Genomic DNA, 23,587 nt, shown 5'->3' on the forward strand with positions numbered 1-23,587 from the left:
AGAGGAAGCCCAGATCATGCTGTAGGTGGTGGTCCTGGGCCTGTGGTGGTTCTGGCTCATCATCACTCCATGTCTACCCACTTCCCTGATGAAAACCTGACTTTGGTAGATATCATTGTTCATCTGGATCCTGTTTTTGATTTCAAAGGAGAAAATCTGAACAAATGCTGTTCCTTCTCTCAGAGAGAATTAACACCAAAATATAGGGAAAAGGTATATAGAAGAGGTAATTAATAATGCAAAAAGTGCTATGTTGTTTTCTGGATTTTATTATGTTCTTGGTATTTTTCAGCTTTAAAAACTTTGTAATTTGTTATGAACCCTTTCCTTATTCTAAATATGTACTTATTTTCACGTCTACTTTTGTATTCATAATTTTATATTATTTTCTTAAAAAATAGATCCTCCGGCTATAGAAAACCTGGATTCACCCTTTATCTGGTACATAGTAGCTCTTTAGTACATGTTTATTTTTATTCTCTAGACTCATCAAATTTCCATTGATTATATAAGTAACAATGACTTTAATAATGTTTGTCACATGCAAATCCATCATTTCTATCAATTATTTTCACTTCCTTATTCTGACATTGGTAGTGGATTGAATGATGACCTCCGAAAAGGCAAGTCCACACATCCTGAAATTGTTGTAGTTTCCAAATCTTATGTGGAAAATGAGTTTTGATGACTATAAATAAATTGGGCATCTTGAGGTAAGGAGATCATCCTCGGTTTTCCGGGTAGACCCTAAATCCAATGACACCAGGAAGACAGGCAGAAGAAAGAGGCCCTGCGACACCGGAGATGGCCCGTGGGGGGCAGACGACGGAGGAGGGGTGATGGATACTCACATCAAGGAGTTCCCGGAGCCCCCCAGAGTTGGAAGAGACAAAGTGTGTGGTCCGTCCTGGGGCCTGGAGGAGGAGAGTGGTTGTGCGGGAGCTTTTGATTCTGCGCTTCTCCTACTCAGAACTGTCAGAGAGCAGATTTCTGGTGTTTTCAAATTATCCAGTTTGTGGTCATTTGTCATGGCAGCCAACAGAAAACTAACACACTCTCATTTTATCACCACCATTTTCTAACGTTTCAGCAACGCACATTCTATTGTAGCAAAAACAAATGACCAGAAATTGGGTGAAAGAGGTGGAAACAGGCAGGGGTTGAGAGGGAGAAACTGAAGAAAAAATTTAAAGACAGGGCAAAATCAAAAATTCATGAAGCTGTCTCTCAGTATTCAAGAATGGTTCTGCAACCTCTGGGTTACTGAAGTCTGCAGATACTCAAGTTCCTCATATAAAATAGTGACACTTTTTAGCTTGAGTTTTCTAGAGATGATTTAAATTATCTCTGGACAACTTAATATAATGCAAATACTATGTAAATAAGCTGTTTCTTATGGATAAACAGTTGTGGGGAATGTGGCAAATTCATCTTGCTGTTTGGAACTTTCTGAATTTTTTTGTGTAATATTTTTGATCTGCCGTTGGTTGAATCTGCAGGTGGTTGGATCCAAGGATGTGGAATCCAAGGATTTGGAGGGTGGACTGTATCAATGAAATAGACAATTCAGGCACATGTTTTCTTCCTCTTCCTATAAAATTCTTTCTGATAAAGCCATTTTTTTCTCTATCTGTTTGGGGGGGATGATTAAAGGATAGAATTTATTAACCCTTTGGTTGTAGAATAGAAAACAGGCAAGGATCACAATTCAGTTCCAGGACCATAGTCACCTGAGAAGTTAGGAAGAGGTAGTTACAAATCTTTTGAAACTTTTCAGCTCCATAAGTAGGTAAGCTTATGTTTTTGCCTTATGAATAATTATCTCAAATTCATAGTTTTCTTACATATAGGCTCAGAAGTATATCTTTACAACAAGAGATTGTGAATTTTCTTTTATATCCTGTGTGCAATCTATTGCACTGCACCTGAGTAAATGAAGATCTCTTTTATTCCTTAACAATGTATATTTTAAAAATATTCATTTAAACCAACTAGAGTATGTTTTTGCTTCTTTAGTTGTCCAAATGTTTAAATACACATAAGATGAATGAAGTTTTTCATTAAATAGGGACAGTGATCTACACTTAAGAATTAAAGTGAAAAAAAAAAAGAATTAAAGTGACATGACTATTGGAAAAAAGGTATCAGTTATATAAATGAATCTTAGAAAATACCCTGAACTGACATATATAGAAAGATTATTTCAGTTTCATCCCAGAAAGAATTCATCCATTTACATTTAACAACAGCTTCCTATTTTGATGTTTTTGTATATTGAATTCTCATATATCATCTTTAGAAGGTATAGTCATTTTTCTTACAAATTGATGAGAAAGTCATGAATTGCATCCATTGAAAATCAAACTCATTGTTCTTTGCCAGAATAGAGATTATGTTCAATGTTATGTTTTAAAAATCAGATTAAGTGAAAAGGATGACTTTCTCTATCTTGTTTTGTGTTAGAGGACATTTTTTCTAAAAGGAATTTAATGTGTTTTGTCAATATTAGCCTAGATTCTGTTGATAGTCTCTGTCCTTTAGAAAGACAGGTGAGAGATAAGGGATTCTCTGCTTTTAGATTCATCTGCCCTTATTCCTCATCCCAGTCTATCCTCTGAATTAATCTATTTATAAATAACACAAATGGCTTCCTATTTATATTATTTATAAATAATAAATAACTGTGTTGTAGAACTCATAAACAAGTCCTTTTTAGTTAAATGACTTTATCTCTTTCCTCTTCCTCTCTTCTCTATCCTCTCTCATGTTATATTCAAATTATATTGAACTACTAAGCCATACTATTCTCCATCGGTGTACATTTTTACAAGTATGGAGGGGTTCTAGGTAAAATGCAAATGTAATGTAATTGGTCTGGAAAACTATTAGGGTGGGCATTTTTTCTGTGCATTGAGAACAGTTTTAGAAGAAGTTGTTCTGAGGGGAAAATAAGGATGAATCTGTTGTAAAAAGTGAAACTTGGCTACAGAGGAATCAAGCCAGCCTCAAGTTCAACATGTTGTCCATCACTCACTAGTTTTCCTGTTGCACACGTGTCTAAATCCCATGGAGACTGAGTAGGAGAGGGATGAAAACAAAAGAAGCCATCATAAAGCACAATCTCCCTAAAATCTGTGTAAAACATTAGGACTCCAGCATCATTGCTTTGTGAGTCTTTTCCTTGATGGGACAAGGCAGAACTCCTTCTGTGCTTTGCCGTAGAATTCTCCAGAGCTTCGATTATACGCAGGTCCAGTGGCAGTCCCCAGGGGAGTGTGGTTCCCCGTTGTTTGATACTCCCTGCATCGGTTAATGCCAAAGAGGTGTCACCGGGAGTATTCTTTTTGGTGAGTCTGTATAAGACACTTTATGGATCTCAGAAATATCTAGCTGTGGTGGTGCTAGTTTTGGACATTGTAGGAATTGGACATTCTGAATTAATAGGTGGAGAAAAGCTACTAGGAAATTGGGGTTCTTGACTATTAAGTGTGACCTTGTATCAGTCAGGTCCAGCCAGAAGACAAAAATCTACAGTAATATGAAAAGACAGCCCTCAGAATGGGAGAAAATAATAGCAAATGAAGCAACAGACAAAGGATTAATCTCAAAAATATACAAGCAGCTCTTGCAGCTCAATTCCAGAAAAATGAATGACCCAGTCAAAAAATGGGCCAAAGAACTAAACAGACATTTCTCCAAAGAAGACATACAGATGGCTAACAAACACATGAAAAGATGTTCAACATCACTCATTATCAGAGAAATGCAAATCAAAACCACAACGAGGTACCATTACATGCCAGTCAGGATGGCTGCTATCCAAAAGTCTACAAGCAATAAATGCTGGAGAGGGCGTGGAGAAAAGGGAACCCTCTTACACTGTTGGTGGGAATGCAAACTAGTACAGCCACTATGGAGAACAGTGTGGAGATTCCTTAAAAAACTGGAAATAGAACTGCCATATGACCCAGCAATCCCACTTCTGGGCATACACACTGAGGAAACCAGATCTGAAAGAGACACGTGCACCCCAATGTTCATCGCAGCACTGTTGATAATAGCCAGGACATGGAAGCAACCTAGATGCCCATCAGCAGATGAATGGATAAGGAAGCTGTGGTACATATACACCGTGGAATATTACTCAGCCATTAAAAAGAATTCATTTGAATCAGTTCTAATGAGATGGATGAAACTGGAGCCCATTATACAGAGTGAAGTAAGCCAGAAAGATAAAGAACATTACAGTATACTAACGCATATATATGGAATTTTAAAAGATGGTAATGATAACCCTATATGCAAAACAGAAAAAGAGACACAGATGTACAGAACAGATTTTTGGACTCTGTGGGAGAAGGCGAGGGTGGGATGATCTGAGAGAATAGCATTGAACAAGTATACTATCAAGGGTGAAACAGACTACCAGCCCAGGTTGGATGCATGAGACAAGTGCTCGGGGCTGGTGCACTGGGAAGACCCAGAGGGATATGGTGGGGAGGGAGGCGGGAGGGGGGATCGGGATGGGGAACCCATGTAAATCCATGGCTGATTCATGTCAGTGTATGGCAAAAACCACTACAATATTGTAATTAGCCTCAAACTAATAAAAATAAATGAAAAAAATAAATTTAAAAAATTCTACAGTAATATTTTGAGCAGGGAAAATATAATCATTATTAATTCGATAAAAAAGGTAAAGAAAATTTGAAGGAATAACAGAGTTAGCAATTGCAGAAGCTAGCTACCATCTCTGTGGTTGTAGAGTTAGTGAATCAGGAAGGATTTAGGGGGAGATCCCCATAAGGCTGAGGTGGTGACCTCAAATGGGAGAGCATGATTGCCCACAATACACTGTATTCTACTGGGGTCTCCTCACAGAAACCCGAGGCTGGCCTGGGGGTGGGCAGTGCTTCAGAGAATGCTGTGGGGGGCACTGTGTGTCCACATTATCTTGGTCTTCTCTTTGCCACACGGAAACAGAGAACAAATGTGCAGAAGAATGTCAACTACTGCTTCTTATTCCAGAGCTGCAGGTCTCTCCGTGCCCCGTTTTGACCAGCTGGCAAAAGCGAACCATTGTAAAGTGTGGATTCAGTACCTTAAGGAGGAAGGCTGGGTTTCTAGCCGAGAGGTGATAGGTTAATAATTGGCACACACCCATTTGTCCACCCCACACATTCTACTCAAGTCAATCCCAAATTGTGCAGTTTTATAGGTTCACCTTCCTTTTAATAGCTGAACCCATATTTCACCTCCCAGTTTCCTCCCCAGGTACTTCAATTTTTTTTTAAGAGTTTACTATCGATATTTTCCCTGTTTTCTTTGTTGAACTGTTGCTTTGGTTATCGGCAGGTCCCTAGGTGGTCCTATATCCTTTGTCTGTGCTTCTGTAGCTTTCTCTGGACCACTTTTCCTCCAAAACAGAGACGTTTCCTTCCTAAAGTTTCTTTTTGACAGAGGCCTGGCATTTAAGGGCTAGGAGATTCACGTGCAAAATAAACTAATCATTTCAAATCACATCACTAGCCAAATCATTCTATAATAAATAGAAAAAAGCATTTGTGCCTAAATTCGGGCTGCTATATTATTAAAATGTTGCTTTTATGTTATTTATAAATTAGGGTCCACAGCCATCATCTGGCTTAGAGGAATCTGTCTTGAAAAATGAAAAAGAGGTAAACGTTTGGAGACTTTGGATTCAGAGGTACATTTTTTCAGGGAACACTTCCAAATACTCTAAGGAAGAACTTACTTCATTATCATACTATTATATATGTCTTCATCCTTATAAAGTTGGACATTCCAGAATATAGTTTTGCTCAACTTTATACAACCGAAAGCCTGTAAAACTGAAGAATGTTATCCTCAAAGATAACATTAGGATACTGGTAACTTTGGAATCATAAAACGTCATTGGATTTTGTTTTAACTTACTTTCTTTTTCTTTTAAAGCCCTCAGAGATCTCATATTCTCTCAAGATTCTAGTGTCTTTCTTGTCCACACACCATCACTCTCATCGCTGTAGATGGTAGGCTTCTGAGAGACACACGTGTGGAGGTCAGTGAAAGATCAGTTCCAATCCAGTCTTCATTGAGAGACAATGCTGGAGGGTTCTTATACGTGGGTGTGGTTTTGTGTTATTTCTAATTATTTCGATAGATGTCACTTCTTTCAAAAAGACTTTCCCTGCCATCTCACCCAAGCTTGTGTAGCTTTGGCCATTATGTCCTCTGGATATTTTTCATGTGCTTCTGTTCCTGCAGTTGCGGGCTGCCTCCCTATTAAGAGATTCTTGTGAATGCTGATATTCTAAGTACCTAGAACAGTGCCTGGAGCATGTTAGTACTTAATAAATTGTTGAATGAATGAATGCATTGAACGTTGCTTCAAGGCCAAGGCTGTTTCTTCAAACATTACCAAAATTAGGAAGTAGACATTTCCCCTTATCAGTGCTCATTACCTGCACTAACTCTTACCATCTTTCAGGTATTCCTACCTTGATTTTGTCTTTGGAATAGGCAACTCTATCCTGGAGCTATTTTCCCTTCTTCTTTCCATCTCCCTATCATTCTAAATTGTATTATTTGGTGCCCTAATCAATAGAATCTTGCTAAAGGAATGACTCATTTGATATACTCATTTCTGTTATTATATTTATGACTGGAAACGGCTAAAATATTTTCCACTACTATTTAAATGTTATCAGACTTTGAAATTTCACTATAAATTAAGTCGTTAAACTCAAAGATCTGACCCTATGGTGAGATTTTAGTCCCTGTGGCAGGCTTGAAGATCAGATTTTTGATGAGGGGATATTATTCAGATGTTCCCCATGTCACTTCCCCTAATTCCTATGGTTTCATTCCTTCCAGAATTGCCTCCAAATAAGTAACTTTCTTTGGACTCTGCGGGCACTCCAGCTTCACTGATGGTTCTCTGAGGAGAGGGCCAGCTGGTCCATTGTTGTCTCCTAACTCACATCGTTACCCCCATCTATACATGAGAATCCTCACATTTATCATGGAATATCACTGAACAGGAAAAGATACGTGTTAGTAGTTGCTGGGAAAACTAGTCCAAAGCAATCATCAAGAAAAAATCTGTTCTTTATGTTCCTTTCTGTTTTGCATGATAATAACCCATCAAAAAAAAAAAAAAAAAAACCTAGCTAAAATGAGGAAAGAATCTTGGCATAATAATATTATAAGCTAAGATCATGCAGATGTGGTTTCATGCAGAATTCAGCTTTGTGCACTGAAAGAAGTAGTAATCTGTCCAGCAGAGCTCTCGGGGCCTGAAGCAGTAACTGCTGCCCGTTACCCAATAGTACTGTGAACTACCTTATTAATTAGTGTGCATGTGTGTTTCTAGAGTCCAGATTTGTATCTATTAAACCAGATTAGAATGAACAAATCAGACATTCTTTTAACACTAGACCTGAGTGGATGAATGAGAACTTAGGCGGTATCAGACAAATCGGGGATGGGATTGACCACCCAGGGGTGTAAGTATCCCGGTGTGCAGACCTCATCACTGGATTGCCCGCCGCTCACTGCACTGCCCTGCTGAGGACCCAAGTGAGCTTCCACCTCCTGTTCTGCTGGAGGGCCCACTGCTCAGACCTCTTCCTCCTTGGTATGTTGTTTCATCCTCAGTTTCCTTGGTTTTAAACCAGATTCCAAAAACCAGTTTCTTGACAAGTTTTTGCGTAGTTGACTGTATTCTTTCTGTTTTAATTTCATGTAAATGTTTCCCTTTTAGAAACTGCCTGAGCCAGTCTTATCATTCTATGACACGTGAGACAGTTGGAGAAGTTCAGTGACTTTCTGTTTACATAGTTTGCTAAGACGAGAAAGACAAGCCAGGCCTTTTTTCTGCCTCCTGGCCATTCATCCCTCCTCTACATCATGCATTTTCTGACTAAAACCTGGAGTAAGTGTCTCCCTTGGTATCTGAGAATGCAAAAATGGCTGAAGTGCCCTTGAAAGTCCTTTGAGCTTATTTCCTGGCAAAGAAAAATGAAGCTAAGTCTGATTGTTTATTTTTAAGTATTTACTAAAAGGATTCTTGGTTGTTGGCGTTGAAAAATATAAAACCATAATGGAGACTATACCATACAATATGGCATATTATATATTTATTTGAAAAAGCAAACAATGAAGTTATTTACAAAGCACATAATAACTGTATTTGCTTAGAGGCAATTTGGAAGTGATGTTAAAATTTGAGAGCATTTACAATTTTTCAGCAAATATTAAACAGGAACCTACAGAGTATCAGACACATGCTAAGTGCTTAGGATGCAGTGATAATAGTATGCACACAACTCCTGCTTTCCTTGAGCTTTCTGTCTAGTTGGGGATACAGATAAATAAGGGGTAAGATATAGTGTGAAGGTGCACATCTGAGGTGAAGTACAGGGCATGTGAGTCCTTAGCAAGGGGAGTTCATCTTCACATGGGCTGTCTGAGAAGTTTTGCCAGTAGAAAAGACATGTCAACTGAGAAGTCAAGAATAAAGAGAAGTTAACCCAGTAAAAATAGGAGTTGGTTGCGGATGGACAAATATTGCAGGTAGAGGGAGCAGCAAGTGGAAAAGTTCCAAATTAAAAAGAGTAAATAATTTTTCAGGGACTGAAAGCAGTTCTGAATTATTGAAATATGCCTCCTACAGACTTTTCTATGACTATTTTAGTGATAAACATACACGGTGTTTTTTTCTCAAATATGTACTTTTTCTGGACTTGAACATTTATGAAACAGTGTTTGTTTCTTTTAATTTTTGGAAGAAGGGGCAGGACTCTAATCTCCATGCATACTGGTTGTTTATTATCTCCACCCCACGTGTGTTAATGTATGTGGGAGTAATGTCCCTGGGAGGAGATACCGTGTTTTCACATAAATCTATAAATCATGAAAAGTGGATGCCATATTTTGCCTGCATTATGACTATTGTCACTTATAACTTAGAATGTAGGCATTCTGCTCAAAAGACTTGTGTGCCTTGTCATATATAATTGTTAATGTGTTTCCAACTTCTAACTAACTTAAACTTTATTTTATATACTTATACCTTTATTTACCTATTTTAGATATCTTCTTATACCTTTTTTTGTGGTAGAGCACCTCAAAATCCTACTTAGAGCTTGGAAGTTTCCAAGAATTCTGCCACACTGGATGATTTAATTGACAACTGAGAGAGAGAAAAAAGACTCTTAGGAATTTATTGTAACTAACTTATGCCTATTCAAAGCAAACCAGTGGCGAGAAACTGTCCTGTTTATGTTTCCCTGCACTGAAACCTCTTGCTCCCTTCCAGAACCGCACATGCTTATATACTAGGTTGTTCAGTATTAAAGTGATTATGAAGATTCCTAATGTACAGATATGTTCTAATAATACATCATAAATATTAGCCATTATAATGACCATTGGGGCGTCCCTGGTGGCTCAGTGGTAAAGAATCCGCCTGCAATGCTGGAGACGTGGGTTCAAACCCTGGGTTGGGAAGACGTCCTGGAGGAAAGAATGCAGCCCACTCCAGTATTCATGCCTGAAAAGCCCCATGGGCAGAGGAGCCTGGAGGACTCCAGTCCATAGGGTCGCAAAGCATCGGATACGACGGAGTGACTGAGCAGCGGCAGCATGGTAATCATCACTAACAGTGTTGATAACTAGCGTTTTTGTCATGGTACTGTACCTCAGATACTGTGCTACGCGTTTCATCTTCACGATTTCATTTAATCTGCATTTATTATGCAGCAGGCATTGACCTTTTCTATCTTACAGTTAAAGAAATTGAGGCATGGAGAGGCTATGTACTTTGCCCAAAGTCACAGAAGAAATATGTGGGGAGAAGGGCTTTGAATCTAGGCTGTCTTACTTCAAAGCTCACTTGTGTACTAGATAGACTCTATTGCTGAAGATAGTGGCATCAAAAAACAGTGAAAAGGGTAAACTAGCTGCCTGCCCAAGAAACCAGTAGAGTATGACATTAAAAGAGACTTTTTTTTTTTTACATGATGAGCTATTTTCTTATGGATATTTTCAGGATATTTATTAGGTTCAAATTACTTGCAGTTCTTGTGGATGCTAATAAGCCACCCTATTTACCTTTATGCTGAACTTTACAAGTGGTATTTGTACCTTTATAACCTTGACATTTATTAGGGTTTGAAAAGTGCTGTTTACTCCTTGAGAAAAGAGTACATCTACTCCTGGTTTGTTGAAAAAAAAAAAATCAGCATTACATGTACAGTTGTTTTAGTGGTTCTTTATCATAGACCAAGCTCTTTTGCATTGTTTTATTCTTAAAGCTTTTCTAGAGACAGAGGGTGAATATCATTGCCTCCATTGCATGGCTAAGGAAACCGATTCTCAGTGAATGATGGTTGAACCAGAATTAGAACATGGAACTCTATATGCTTCCCTATATGCTGCTTCCCTACGTATAATTTAGAAGAATAAGTTGAAGGAATTTCACAAGGAATGATAATATAAGGAGATAAAAACAGCTCCCTATAGGGAAGCTAGAATGTGACACTGTCTCCTGATTGCTTAACATTACCAAACACGACTTGGTTGATAACTGCACTGCGGACAATGAAATTCCTGATTATTGCAATTCATGAGTATAGTGCATGGCGCTTTTGCTGGCCCCTACTTGTGTGTCTGTGTGTGTGAGAAGGCAGCTTCTTGGACATCAGGCCTCCCCTCAGTCTATACTGATGGCAATGGGGAGGGAAGGCAGGTGTTAGTAGAGAGGGACTTTATAAACTCTCAGGAAAACCGGGGAAACGACTCCATTTTTCAATAGATGAAGCCCATTGACTGTCTTAGCAAGGATTTGAAAGAATTTGTCCTTTTAGCAAATAAAGCTAAAGTAATTTTGAAAATCCATTGTAGTTAGGAGAAAAATACATTCCATCAGCTTGTCAGCATACTCAAATTCTTGCTACAATTTGTATTCAAATAATCTGTTGTCTTAGAAAATTTAGCTCTTAGCCAAGATTTTCCATATTTAATTAAAGAAAGAAGTGACAAGATGAGTTGGAAAGTGTAGATTTTTGTAAATAATGGACAAAAACCAGAATAAAAAACGTGTTGAAAGAGATCTTGGCAATAGCTCCAAGTCATCAAAATCGTTAGCCAAAGACAAATATCGGAAGTGGAAAGTATGCATACAGATATGAGGGCAGGTAGGATCAAATTAAAAAGGCAAAAATATTAGCCAATCAGATGTGAACTTGATAGTATCTTTTTTATTAAAATAGTCTTTAACAGTAATTTTACAGTGATCACACATTAAGGGAACTTTGTGATCTTCAAATATTGTGATAAAAAAAGTTTCCTTCAGTTGAAGAATTACTTTACTGTCAGGCAAGTCCTTGTAGTCACACTCCTGGGGAGCAAAATTGCCCGTTGTCTTGGCCAAAGCATCTAGCCTGACGCAGACCAGAAAGGCACCGCAGCCCTAACAACCTGAAGAAAGTAAAATGACAGAGGCTGACGGGCTGATTTAAGGTTCTTTAGAGAGAGACTGAGGTTCGCCCAGGGCAAAGATTTCATGACTCTGCTGAGGAGGTCCAGTTCCTGTGTTGTGCAGATGTGGGCCTTCATCAGCTCTGTTATAACTGGGTTCAGCTCAACGCTGGTTTATGTAGTTGCCTTTAGAGATGTCTATCAGGGGTCTGCCACAGACCTGGGCTAGTACTTAACCTCGGTGGGTCTTTTTCTGTACAGCACAATCAATACACTCTGGTTCATTTCCAGTCCTCACAGGGACGCCTGTGAGCAGGAACATAGTAAATGTGAGGTTCTTTAGAGTTTCTCAGAGCAAAGACACATTGTGTACTGTGAATTATTGCTATTATTTATGTAGTTATTGTTAGTAGTACGTTAGAGTAAACAGCACTGTCAGTCAAGATTTGAGTATTTTTTAGCTAAAAATCAACAAAGTTCAGCTTAAATAATTTGAGTTCTACTGGAATGGATAACAAAGTTCAGGTATAATAATTTCTTTTCTTGGAAGGGCACTGAACAATATATTTATTTAGGATCCACAGAAACATTTTCTTTGTGTTTGTTGTTGTTGAAATTGGAAGGTGTCCTAGTACCAGATAGAATCAGTTCTGTTAGATAAAATTTCCTCAACTGAGCGACGGCTGACCGGCTTCAGTTTTTTATTCTGTTCCCTTCATATACCCTCTCTCCTAGGCTCCTTCACATAAGACAGTCAAATAATTATAAAAGCCATACCTTGAATACTTTCAAATCAGAAACATACAAACAGGTTTTTTCCCCTAATATCTTGCTAACATTATTTTCTGTTCCACCACCCACGGGTAAGGCTGAGGAATGAAGCTTGATCTTTACAGTAAAAATATCTCAATTTATGCAGAGAGTTTTTTTTCAGGACACATTCAGTATTTATTGTGATCAGTGCCTTTCAGTGGAGGGGTAGTGTTCTGCACCCGCGCTCACCTGTGTTCGCTGAGGCCTGGGGTTTAGGCGAGGGCCGACGGCTCACTTGAAGGACAGGGTGCTCCTTGTGAGGATTTGGGGCACCTCTGTGACCGGCCATCGCCTCCTGTCCGTCTAACAAGGACGCCTGGTGACATTTGGTGCTGCGGGTCTCTGACGCTGGCTCTCCGGTGTAACACTTGAGATGGGCTTTGGTTCCTAGGGCACATTCTCTGTGCAGCCCCCTAACTTCAGAGATTTCTGTGGAAAACAGTGGCACCTCTTTTTCCTCAAAACCCCTTAATGGATGTCCCTGGGTGGGTCCCCTCAGTGACCCCTTCGCCTTGCCTGAGATGATTTCTGCAGGCTCCTCTAAGCCCTTACAAAGCCTCAGAGGCCCTGCCAAGGAGCCTTCACTCAGGGGGAAACTGAAAAGGGCGGTCTTTGCCTTGTTCCCAAATGTTTGCTGGTCCTGGTGATCAGCAAACGTAGTCGGCTGAATAAAGAGCTGCTTTGCGATGTCTGCTTGCTCACACAGAGGCAAGAAGGGAGAGGAGAAACTGCCAGCACTGCAAAGCCTCCCCTTCTGCTTTCTTCAGGAATGTTCTTTTCTTCCCCATCTAGGCTTTTGTTCCTTCTTTGTTTTTTTTTTGTTTTTTTTTTTGGGGGCAAGATTTTGGTTTCATTGAAAACTCATAATGCCGGGTAATCAGCATAGACACCCCTCTACTTCACATCTTCACACAGTTCTTGAGTGTATCTGAATCTTTTAGGAATGAATTTTACATGTTTTTTGTTCGTTCTCTTTAGGCCAAATAATACGTAAATATTTCGTGGTAAATGAAATGTCTCTCCTATTTTAAAAGATACCAAGAAAGAAAAAGCCCTGGCAAAGCAAGATTGTTGGGAGAAATACCAACAACCTCAGATACACATATGATGTCATCCTAATGGCAGAAAGTGAAGAGGAACTCAAGAGCCTCTTGATTAAGGTGAAAGAGGAGGGTGAAAAAGCTGGCTTTATTTTCTTAGGCTCCAAAATCACTGCAGATGGTGACTGCAGCCATGAAATTAAAAGACGGCTTGCTCCTTGGAAGAAAAGCTATGACCAACCTAGACAGTGTATTAAAAAGCAGAGGCATCACTGCTGACAGAGGTCCATCTAGTCACAGCTATGGTTTTTCCAGTAGTCTTGTATGGATGTGAGAGTTGGACTATAAAGAAGGCTGAGCACTGAAGAATTGACGCTTTTGAACTGTGGTGTTGGAGAAGACTCTTGAGAGTCCCTTGGACTGCAAGGAGATCCAACCAGTCCATCCTAAAGCAAATCAACCCTGAATATTCATTGGAAGGACTGATGCTGAAGCTGAAACTCCAAGACTTTGGCCACATGATGTGAAGAGCTGACTCATTAGAAACAAGCCTGATGCTGGGAAAGATTGAGGGCGGGAGGAGAAGGGGACGACAGAGGATGAGATGGTTGGATGGTATCACTGACTCAATGGACATGAGTTTGAGTGAGCTCCAGGAGTTGGTAAAGGACAGGGAGGCCTGGCGTGCTGCAGTCTATGGGGTCGCAAAGAGTCAGACACGACTGATTGACTGAACAACAATCCATTCCAAAGTGTGTATGTGTGTGTGTGTGTTTTCCTTACCACAAATAAGAAATGTAGGCAGTGTTTTCCTGAGGAGGAAATGAGTCTCAGAGAAGTTGTCACATACCTAATAAAAGGCAGAGGATTATTCAAGTTTGGCTAACATCGAGTTTGGCTAACTTTTCTGCTACAGAAAAGTACCTTCTATCTTCCTGTTCCTCTTGGTTGGCCAGCGTTTGAACCGTATTCCCAAATATGGGAGTTGCCTTTTCATTATGAGTCTCTGCAGGGGCATATCCTCCTCCCATTATAGACAGTGACGATATTACTTCCCTAGCACGTCCCCTCTTACAGCCAGGGCAAGGATATGTGATCTAGGTGCCATGAAGTGAGATGTGCCCAGCCCGGAATAGTGGGCACTTTGGGGAGTTTTCTCTCGTTGGCAGTGGAAGATGCAATGCTGGGTTGAAGCTCACTGGTCAGAACAGTGCTTTCAGGGCCTGAGTCTGGTGTCACAGACCAGCGATGCCGACAGAGCGAGCTGCCGAGTCCAGCGCCGTGAGATGGCAGCCGTGGTGTTCCAGTTCATCAAGTCATTAGGATAATTTTAGGGATTATTCTTGGCTGCGTATCCACATCTCTGCTTCTCCGACTTTTCCCCTGAGTCTGATATCAATCTAATATCCTTTCAATAAATCTCTTTCAATTTAAATCATCTAGGGTTAGTTTCTTTTCTTGTAGTTTCCAGTCTACAGCCTTTTGAATCATTTTAGGCCTATTTTCTTCTGTGTTTGACTTCTGTTTTCTGTGTTTGGGGTCTATAGAGTTTATCAGAGAGCTGAATAGTATGACTCGGGGATATATTTTTCATAGTACTGTCTGCCATTTCCTTACAAACTAAGAGTGACTTTTTAGGACATTAAGGATATGGTTGCTGTCAAGTACCTGGCAGTATGCAAGACCGTAAGTGAGTTGTTTTCCCATAAATTAACAGGCATGGGCTCTGGAACTTATGAAAAGAAGCAAAATACGCATTTCAAGAGGTTAATTTTGTGAAGTGATACCCTTCAGTTACCATCTGTCTAGCAATGCCTGGTCAGTTAGAGCTAAGTTAAGTCACATAAAGTCTTTCTGCTCTCTGTTTTTCTGTTTCCTAACTGACCGATGTCTCCTTTGACTTTACCTATACATTCTTCTTTCTCACCCTTTCTTCATCCCTCTCTTCTTCTCTCCCTCCCTCCCACCCTGCCTCCATTTTTGGGTAAGCTTACTCCCAACACACAGGTACAAACACTGGAATCAGTGGCTCTTCAAGGGCAGATACTGTGTCTCATTTGCATTGTTGTCTCCAAAATCAAGTCCAATGCCTGGAACAGACTAAACAGTCAGTGAATATTTATTTGAAGAAACTGTTGAGTACTGAAAATTCTGATATGGTTAATTTCCTTCAGATTTCACCTTTGTTTAAGCCAAGTTTTCAAGAGATGTTTATCTACGTAGTTTATGTAATTCTTCATTAAGCTTTCATGATTCATTTGGCTTCTTCCAAAACCTTATCTTTTCCACATTCTCTCTCTCTCCCCTCTCCTTTCACATAAACCCACATGTAGCCTGTGAGCACTTATGCAGCAAGGTGGCCCAAGGCTGATGACTATTGTTTTAACAATAAAAGTTTCCTCTGAAAAACCTTAGTATTAATATCAGTATATTTTAAGCCCTCTCACATTTTCACTTTCTCTGGCCCCATTCCATTGTATTACTTTCAATCCACTAAGTCTTAGGAGAAGGTTTTTGATTGCTTAGTGACACATGATTTGTGATGGTTGTATTCAACATTTTAAAATATCATTCGGGGAGGAGAGAAGTTTAGATTGGACCAGGACATGCCTTTAACTTTATGTGTTAGCGCCTGTCTCCCAAAGTTCTGAGGTTCAGTCATTATCGTAGTCTGTCGTGTAAAGCTCTATTTGTGTTACCGGTCTCAGAATTCTGAATCTCATGCTGCGAAATATGGGGGTTCCGTTTTGTAACACTCCCTTTCTGGAACCTACTCTTTATTTTCAAAGGGAACAAGGATTATCGTGGAAGAAAAGAATGAGGATAATAATGGCTCCATTTTTACAAGCCCCCTGTCAGGTTTTTGTGATGTAACCTCTGCCAATTTAAGTAAAGGCAGGTGAGAAAGACCCAGGGGCTCCAGTCACACACGTCTGCCCTGCGTGTACCTACTGTTCTATCTAACCCTAACTCTCTCCCAGTCTTTTCAAAAGGAGAAAAGAAAAGGACATGAAATAGTGCCTGTCTGTCGTACTGCAGACTGGATAGAATATATCAAAGAGGAAATTATATGTCTGTGACTTGGAAAACATTCATTATAACTGATCATAGAACAAATTGACATGGACTCATGCAATGTGCTGGCCTCACAGTAGATTTAAATACGTAGAACAAAGGCAAGGACAGGGAGTATCATGACCTTATTTCCAGTCAGTCTCTTAAAATGTCTTTTTAAGATTTCTGCTACATTTGGGGCTTAAAGAATACTAAGGTCCTTCTAGAAAAAGAAGCTATGTTAAGTGTCACATTGTATAAAATGATACTTTCAAGACATTTACAGTTTAGTGAGGGAGAAGTTATCAAAGAAATACCATAAGTTATAATTCAATATGAAATTTAATAACAGCCATCTTATAGTGAATAATCACCCTGTGATTTAAGCTATTCTAATTTCTGAACATCCTGTCTCCCCCTTCTCCTCCTGCCCTGAATCTTTCCCAGCATCAGGGTCTTTTCCAAAGAGTTGGCTCTTCATATCAGGTGGCCAAAGTATTAGAGCTTCAGCTTCATCATCAGTCCTTCCAATGAATATACAGGGTTGATTTCCTTTAGGATTGATTGGATTCATCTCCCTGCTGTCTGTTATAGCATTGTTTGAATTTTAAACCACAAAGCAGTAATTGATCTTTAGTTTCAAAAGCAGGCAGTCTTAAGCAACATGACACATAATGGAATCTGAAATATTTCAAATTTGTATATAAGGCACTGCAGTTTTGCTTTTGTTTATGAAAATCAGTAGTCCATGGTGTTGCAAAGAGTCAGACACGACTGAGCGACTGAACTGAACTGAATTTCTGTACTAATAGGGCTTCATTTAGTCTTTTTAAAAATCCTGTTTTTATCTGCATTTTATAAAGGAGGAAACTGAGGCACAGAGAGGTTAGGTCATTTGACCAAATTATCCCGCAAGTTAATGGAGGAACAGAATTTAAACCCAGACAGCTAGGCATTGGAGTGTGTATGCTACACAGTCCTAACTGTTTTAGATAGTAATAGGAGATGCCCTAAAGCTGTATGTATTATGAATGTCTATTTCAGAGGCGGCAAATGATGACTTGGGCTAAACTTGGCCCTTAGATGTTTGGACCATACTCTTGCCTGCATGTTGTTTAGAAAAGTTTTTGTGTATTTACAAGAATTTTTAATTAATTGCCAGTATTCAAAGACAGATATTTTATATAAATATTCAGAGTTTCTCTTCTCTTGATAATTCGGAAGAGTTGTATATCCTCAACCTATGATCTTATGAGGGGGCAGTGTCTGCAGCTGAGTAGCTCCTGTTTACTTTGGAAGTGGCATCGTTCTTCAATTTGCCACAGTCCCCACCACTCCCGTTTATCGCCCACATGAATGTTGTGTGCCAGTATATCCTTCTGCTTCTAGAGGTTTTTTCCCTTTCGGTAGAGTTAGGAGGAAGATTATTTCTCATATTCATGACTGTATTGGGTGTGAGGAAAACGAGAAACATACACAGATACCACGTATTTACACTTATTCACTCACATTGCCTGCCAACTTGTTTACTTGAGATTATAGATTATGTAGACTATAACACAGGGCTCACTTGAGTAGGAAAACTCTGATAAAAATTAAAAAAGGATTTTACCTGGGTCTTAGTATTTAGGGTTGTTATAGTAGATCAAAGTATGTTAGGAAAGTAGGGAGGTTAAGTGGATAAAAATTAAACTAATTTTATAAAAATAGATTCAGTAGCCAAACAAGCTACTGAATTTTTGACCAGAGTAATTTGTGGTGGGTTTGGTGGTTTTCTGAGGTTGAAATGAATGAGTTGCATAAACAAATCTGAGAATGTTTTAATGGAAATATTTTTTTTTCTTTTTCTGTTTTTCCCTTGTCTCTAAGACACACAGTCACGTGCACACACATATACTCAGATATACCCACACACATGCAAATATGTATACATACATACATACACATACATACACATGTATATATACTATTTTTCCCTTCAAATTGTTCAATGGCTTTAAATGATGGGATCAGACATAATATTGATAAAACTGCCAAAATAAATCAATTAGCAGGCCATAATTATATCAAAAGATTCAGGTAACAGAAAAGGAGAGATACTTTCCTTCAAGCAGGCACTTCTGGAATCCACAGGGTCACGGAATCAGTAGGGACTCAGCCATGAACTGTGAGTGCCTCACAGATGGACCTGAGAGATGATTGTGTCCGTGTGATTGCCACCTAGCCAAGGTCTGGCTTTCCAAATCACCTGGGAAGGTCTTCTGTTGTCTCCTCTAGCTGTGCTGCCTCCTTCAACCCTTGTTGCTGATGGAAAAAATAAAGAATAAAAGATATGGTTTTAAATAGGTTATTAGCCAGCTTCTTTTCAAATAATGAAGAACCATTCTAAAACTGTGCCTGAGTGCATCTGACTGAAACATCTTCGTATACAATGAGCCTCACTGAACATCACTTTGTTAGGGCAAGCACACTGACTGAAACCGCCCTCCCTGGCCAGGCAGCATAGTAACCATTTGCATGAGTTGTTTTACCACAGGAGGTCCTGGTAAGGAACATGGAACTAATAAGCCACCGCCCACCGGAAGCATTCGGGAAAGGTCAAAAGGAGACACCACCTGTCCGACCACCTCCCAGAATCCTCCTCTCTGGCGTCCATCTTGGCTGAACGAGGTGGGCACCACCAGGAAGGACCCTGAGTCAGAATGATTGGCCAAAGACAACCCGGAAACTAACCCCTTCACCATAAAACCCAAGACTGCAAGCCATGTGGCAGAGCTGTTCTTCTGGGTTCCCTTACCCTCCTGCTCTCCACCCGGGTGCCCTTTCCCATTAAAATCTCTTGCTTTCTCAGCACACGTGTCTCCTCAGAAAATTCATTTCCGAGTATTAGACAAGAGCCCAGTTTGGGGGCCTGGAATGGGTCCCCCTTCCTGCAACAACTTTGCTATACTTCACTGTACTAGCGATAGTTCTCACTGCAGTGGTTCATTCCCATTTATCTTATGCCAAGAAAGCGAGTATTTCCTAAATTCCAGAGGTACAATTTCCTTTCTCATATTTTCTGTTATGAAAGAAAATGTCATTTCCAAATAAAAAGAAAATCTTTAAAAATCTCCCCCTCATACCTTCTCACCTCTGTGTTTATTTGTAGTTTCATTTTTGGCGGTGCTGGGTCTTCTCTGCTGCACACAGGCTTTCTCTGGCTGTGGAAAGTGGGGCTCCTCTTCATTGCTGTGTGTGGGCTGCTCACTGTGGTGGCCTTTCTTGTTCTGGAACATGGGCTCTGGGGCGTGCCCGCTTTGGTGGTTGGGACTCCTGGGCTCTCGAGCACAGGCTCAACAGTTGTGGCAGCTGAGCTTAGTAGCTCTGCAGGCATGTGGGATCTTTCCGGATCAGGGATCGAACCCATGACTCCTGCATTGGCAGGCTGATCCTTTACCCCTGAGGCACCAGGAAAGCCCCTTATTTTAAAAAGATTAGATATCAGAGTAGAATAATCTATGGTAGCTGTGCAAATTCTTAAGGTGTAGCCCGGCTAACCGACTTCTTTTCAAAACATAAAATATTTCTTAATAAACTGCTAGAAGCAAAATAGGAATTTCACAGGTGTTAGTTTACTTTTCTCTCTTTAAATGTAACTACTGGTTTTAGACATGTCGATTTGGGCCCCATGAATGATGAAATTACCATCCTCCGAGCGCTGAATGGTAAATAAACATAAAAGGTTGAAAGTTTTTGCAAGGCAGATGCGAACCAAGTGCCTTCCAGGTTCTGGAACTGAAATGTGTCACAGCATTCGCTGCAGTGAAAAAGGACTAGACCTTCTGAATTTGGGTCTTGTGGACACGAATTTCCATCTGTAAGAAACCTCTTCCTTTTATCCTCCTTCCTGTTTCCTTTCTTACTTCATCTACCCCTTCTTTCTTTCTAAGTTGAACACTTACTCTGTGCTAGCTACTGCACCAGTTGCTGGCACATAGCTCCCTGTGTTAGCCTGCTAGGGCTGTCATAACAAAATACCACAGATTGGGTTGTTTACAGGCAAAAATTTATTTTCTCATAGTTCTGGGGTTCAAGGTGTTGGCTGGTTTGGTTTCTACTGAGGTCTTTCTCACTGGTTGTCTTTTTACTGTGTCCTCACTTGGTCTCCCTCCGTGAACGTTCATCCCTGGGGTCTTCCTCTTCCTACAGGGATATCATTCATAATGAACTAGGTCCCCAAACTTACCATTTCATTTAATCTTTTTTTCTGAGCTAAATTTAAAAAAAAAAGTATTTTATATTGAGGCAGAGTTGATTAACAATGTTCCTGACAGAACTCCCCAAACATGTACCACCCCTTCTATAAAATAACTTGCCCTCATACACCACAACATCAAATGCATACCAAGGAAATCCTTCATGTTCCATATCTAGTGCCATGTGTAAGGCTTGTTTTCATCCATTGTGATTCTTCTTTCTGAAAATGAATTTCCCTTTTTCATTTTACCTTTTATCCAGTGTGAAGTAATTTAAAAATCCATTAACACATATTGCCACGTTAATTAGATGATACTCTTCAAGGTCAAGAAACTATCAATAGATATTGAATAGTGACTATAAATAAACTCATCACAGTAATTAGATTTGTCAATTAAAATTGGGAACTGCAACTCTTTATGGCTGGATTAAAGGTGGATCACTCTGGGAAAATAATTTTGCTCAACATAATAGAGGAAGATTGGATGATGATCTCATATGCAAGTTGACTCCATGAGTGAAGTAAGTTTCTGATATTTTTTCTATCAACAGTTTCAGAAACTCCTAGAAGTATGGATGCTGCTGAATCTTCTCTAAAAATATTTAAAAAAATTAAAATGTGAAATATCTATCATAATATTTGTCAAGAAGGCACTCTAATAATAAGATCTAACATTTATTGAGAATTTATCTATCTTTTGCCAGCCTGTGTACTAGAACTTTAATGCATTATCTCTTTTATTCTTCATAAAAACCACATGAGGTATATAATTATCTTCTTTTTGCAGGCAAAACTTTTCCACAGTCATTCATACTATCAATAAATGCCAGAGCTGGGTTAAAATTTCAGTTCAGTTCAGTTGCTCTGTCATGTCCGACTCTTTGTGACCCCATGGACTGCAGCACGCCAGGCCTCCCTGTCCATCACCAACTCCAGGAGTCCACTCAAACCCATGTCCATTGAGTCGGTGATGCCTTCCAACCATCTCATCCGCTGTCATCCCCTTCTCCTCCTGCCTTCGATCTTTCCCAGCATCAGGGTCTTTTTCAAATGAGTCAGTTCTTCACATCAGGTGGCCAAAGTATTGGAGTTTCAGCTTCAGCATCGGTCCTTCCAATGAATATTCAGGACTGATTTCCTTTAGAATGGACTGGTTTGATCTCCTTGCTGTCAAAGGGACTCTCGAGAGTATTCTCCAATACCACAGTTCAAAAGCATCAATTCTTCGGCACTCAGCTTTCTTTATAGTCCAACTCTCACATCCATACATGACTACTGGAAAAACTAGGACTTTGGCTAGACGGACCTTTGTCAGCAAAGTAGCGTCTCTGCTTTTTAATATGCTGTCTAGGTTGTCTAGGATTAAAATTTAGGTCCATCTGACTCCAAGCCCAACACTCTTGTCATCTCTCTGCATATTCATTACTAGATAAATATTTTAATTAGTTTCACTTTGTTTTTCTCTCCAACGGAGAAGGTTTCTGGTAAAAAAAAAAAAAAAAAAGTAATCTCTTTTGTTTTTGGATTTAGTAAATTTGGAATGGTTATTCTGAAAACCAGATCACATAATTTACTGCATACTTCTTCATTTTTTAATCAGGGACTTGTACAGTGTATAGAAGTTTGTGGTCAGTGTTTGCATTCTATTTTGTTGGTGACACAGAGCTATATTTTTTCACATGTTCTCTCTTCATAAGGAGTCTGAATTGCATAGCAACTTCAGCATCACTGGTTTGGGGATGTCAAATGCTCTGTGCCCAGTTTTTGATGCTGCCGATCTTACCTATTCACTCAGCCAGTAATCTTTAAGTGCCAGTCATATGTCACAGTCTAGCCTAGGTCCTGACAATAGAGCAATGAATTGCAAGACCAAAATTGCTGAAGTCGAAGAACTTATATTCTGAGAGTAGAAGGTAGAACCAGTAGGTGATCTCAGATTTGTCTGACCCAAAAGTGCACACTTTGTAAGTAGGCTATTCCATCTTTTATCTGCTGAGTCACATTTTTTTTTTTTAACATAAAGCCAATGTATTTGGTGTTTATGTGTGTTTGTGTGTGTGTGTGTGTAGTGGCGTGGGTGAGGTGAAGGTTTGGGAGTGTGCAGAATATGTGAATATTGACCAGAAAGTAACATACCCAGCTGTGTTCATCTTAGTTTTAAACTGTCATGCTAACTGCTGACCTCTGAGCATGTGATGCCCCATAGGGCATGGTTTATACTTTCTGTTTGTTGCAGAAAATTGTCTGGAGTTTGTGGTATGCCAGATCCCCAAGGAGAGTGACCTCCAGAAACTTCCGTGATGAGTAAGGGATCATTATACGGAGTATCCATCAATGCTGAACATCAACTTGAATGCCATCTTTTTATTATTTTACTGAATATTGAGTATTCATTAGGTCTTAGGTTCTAGATAATGGAGATAAGTAGAAATTTGGGGCAGTGAGGCAGTGGTAAATAGCAAATATTTGATATGGATGGACTACTACCTGTAACTGTATCTGATAATAAAGCTGAAGAGAGTTGAATGTGTGCTTTGCCAAATGGCTTTTGATCTCGTGGCAAAGAATGGGAACTTCTTTCCATGGTCTTCAAAATGGAGAACAGATATCTTGGAATATGTGATTGTTTCCAAGTGGTACAGAGGCCAATATATAAGTCTGTCCTCTCTGTAATATCAACTTTTTCTGACTTGCCAGAAGAAAGTGAAAGTGTTAGTCATTCACTCATGTCCAACTCTTTCCGACCGCTTGGACTGTATCCCTCCAGGCTCCTCTGTCCATGGAATTCTTCAGGCAAGAATACAGGAGTGGGTTGCCACTCCCTTCTCCAGGGATCTTTCTCACCCAGGGATTCAACCCAAGTCTCCTGCATTGCAGGAAGATTTTGTTTTACCATCTGAGCCACCAGGGAAGCCCACCCAGAAGAAAAAAAACCCTAAATTTAAAAATAATAAAT

General features: G+C 39.6%; 1 long non-coding RNA gene across 1 annotated transcript in view; it reads left to right on the forward strand.

The window, feature by feature from the left end:
• LOC122700670 overlaps positions 1 to 22,928 on the forward strand; it is a 118,374-nt gene extending 95,446 nt beyond the window's left edge. Inside the window, exon 3 of the long non-coding RNA XR_006342859.1 lies at positions 22,868 to 22,928. This is a non-coding gene — a long non-coding RNA (uncharacterized LOC122700670). The remainder of the gene's footprint in view (positions 1 to 22,867) is intronic.
• Positions 22,929 to 23,587: the final 659 nt, after the last annotated feature.

Source organism: Cervus elaphus, chromosome 9, assembly GCF_910594005.1.
Source record: "Cervus elaphus chromosome 9, mCerEla1.1, whole genome shotgun sequence".
NCBI lineage: Eukaryota > Metazoa > Chordata > Mammalia > Artiodactyla > Cervidae > Cervus > Cervus elaphus.